General features: G+C 48.0%; 1 protein-coding gene across 1 annotated transcript in view; it reads left to right on the top strand.

Moving 5' to 3' along the window:
• The window catches only part of LOC311247633 (inaD-like protein), a gene marked incomplete at both ends in the record, with an annotated part of 16,817 nt that overhangs the window by 5,213 nt on the left and 9,104 nt on the right, over positions 1-2,500 (top strand). The window lies entirely within an intron of this gene.

Below are 2,500 nucleotides of genomic sequence, written 5' to 3'. Positions count from 1 at the left end.
TTTTTCTAACGTTTTGAAATGGATTCGTGCATGAGTGGACTCGGGACACGTTGTTTGGGTAAGTAAGTTATGTTAATGGTTAAAGGAAAACTCCAACATTTTGGGAAATTAGCTTATTTGCCATCTACCCTGGAGTTAGACAAGAAGATACATACCTTTTTTCTTCTCTGTGCATGCAGTAGGAGTAGGAAGACGCGCACCGTTAGCCTAGCTTAGCGTCAGTCACTGGAAGTAGGTTCCTCCATTAGCCTAGTTCCCAACCTCTTCCTGAGTTGTGGCGATGGCATCCTCCGTGGACCTGTTGGCTCTGTAGGCGAACTGGTGGGTTGAGTGAGATTAACATCTTCATTCTCTGTACTCTTTGTTTATACTAGGGGTGTAACGGTACACAAAAACCACGGTATGGTATGTTACCGTACGTACCTCGGTTTTGAAGTCACGGTTCGGTTCGGGTTTTCGGTACAGTGGGGGAAAGTTTGGCTTTCCATGTTCCACTCAGGGGTGATGTAGTGTGCAGTAACTAATTGTACTTGTAGGGCTGTCAACGAATATTCTATATTGAAATTAATAATCGACTTGTAAAACATTTTTAAAATAATAATTATATTAGATTGTGAAAAAAACAGCCCCCGGTGGGCGGTCATTAGTGGTTAACATACCGTTATATTCGTTCGGTACACTACACAGCCGTTCGGTACGGTACGGTACACACTGAAATGGTTTGGTACGGATACGTGTACCTTTACACCCCTAGTTTATAGTGCTACCGCTTGCTAACGTCATGCAGGCAGAGTATCTACACATGATGGCAGTTCCCTCTCTCATCTTGTTCCCTCCCTCTAGCCGTTCAAGGCAACGTCTAACAAATAGGGGCAGCGCTGTGGCTAGAACACATCGCTGGTGGCGACAGCATTGTGTGTGGTGTGTGTGATCAAAGCCTCGGCTCTCATTTATGGCTCAGGCCATGTTTAGACGGAAACGCGGGTGAAACCGCCAAAATATTTTTCCGGATGTGCCTTTTGTTCATACGGCAACAGCGTTTTTGCGGGGAGAATCCGCAAAAAAGTTAAACCACCTTCCTGGGTGGAAAAACTAGAAACGATACACCTTCGCGCTATCATCTGAACAGTCAAACCGCATAAAACTATGACGAAAGGGTTCTCGAGGCTCTCGTCGCGTACTGCTTACGTCACAGGCATGCGCCAGTAGCCTAGAAGTGTAAACAAAGCGAACAAGCATGTCTGATTCTATCCATGGCGATCACCTGATGGCTACATTGGCAGTACTTTTAAATACACAAGAATCAGTCCAGCGGCTATCGCAACTATTAGTGACTGGAGCCACTGTCTGTGAGTGACTCTGCTTTGGTCCAATCACATTCCCCCCACCCACAGTCTGCGAATCAGAGGCAGAGTAGGGCGGGTCTTCACAGCACGCCTGGTTGTCTCAACGACCTGAGGCAGTGTAGCGTATGGGTTAGCGGGGCTCCGTCGTCTCGAGTCGACTACACTTTTACAGCCTCGTCTGCACAAATAATTCCCTCCCAAAACACTAGTCTAAACGCAAAATTAAAAGTGAGACCACAAGACGACTTCTGCGGTTTCTGTTGAGACTCTCTCCGTCTAAACATGGCCTCAGTCTCCTGCGTTCAGCGCTGCTGTGTTGACACAGCGCCGTCCACCGTGAAATGAGTGATGTTGCAACGAGAAAGTAGTTCCTACGTGCCCCTCTCTCTCTCTCTCTCTCTCTCTCTCTCTCTCTCTCTCTCTCTCTCTCTCTCTCTCTCTCTCTCTCTCTCTGCCTCTCTCTCGCTGTGCCTGTCTCTCTCACTCACTCACTCACTCACTCACTCACTCACTCACTCACTCACTCACTCACTCACTCACTCACTCATTGGCTGTCTCATCTCACACACACACAGGTACAAACTCTCAATATGCTTCAATTTGCAGTAAGCAGAGTTAAATGGCAAACTAATGTCAGTCAGTGGAGTGTGACTAATATCAGTGCCGTGTGTGTGTGTGTGTGTGTGTGTGTGTGTGTCCGTCCATCTGCTGTGTTCTGTTCATACATTTCTGAGATAACACTATGTCGCTGTGTGTGTGTGTGTGTCCTTTCAGCTGGTGTGTGTATGCGTATGTGGGAGGGCGGGGGGTATGTGTGTATGAATTAATTACGTGTCTGATCATGCGTCTGCTGGACCAGGTGCCTGTCTGCTTGTGTGTAGTCATGTGCGACTTCAGACATTTGTACGTTATTGTGTAAAACAGCATCCACCCCTCGCCCCCCCCCCCCCCACTTCCTGTGTGTTAGTGTTATTTCATCGTGTGTGTGTGTGTGCCCTCGCCCCCCACTTCTCTCTCTCTCTCTCCCCCTCTGTCGCTCTCTCTCTCTCTCTCTCTCTCTCTCTCTCTCTCTCTCTCTCTCTCTCTCTCTCTCTCTCTCTCTCTCTCCCCCTCTGAGTCTTATCTCTCTCTCACTCTCTCTCACAACACATGGA

Source organism: Notolepis coatsorum (genome assembly GCF_963971535.1).
Source record: "Notolepis coatsorum genome assembly, contig: SCAFFOLD_3354, whole genome shotgun sequence".
In the NCBI taxonomy this organism is placed as follows: Eukaryota; Metazoa; Chordata; class Actinopteri; order Aulopiformes; family Paralepididae; genus Notolepis; species Notolepis coatsorum.
Note: the sequence above shows the minus strand (reverse complement) of the source record. Positions and strands in the feature narration are given on the sequence as shown.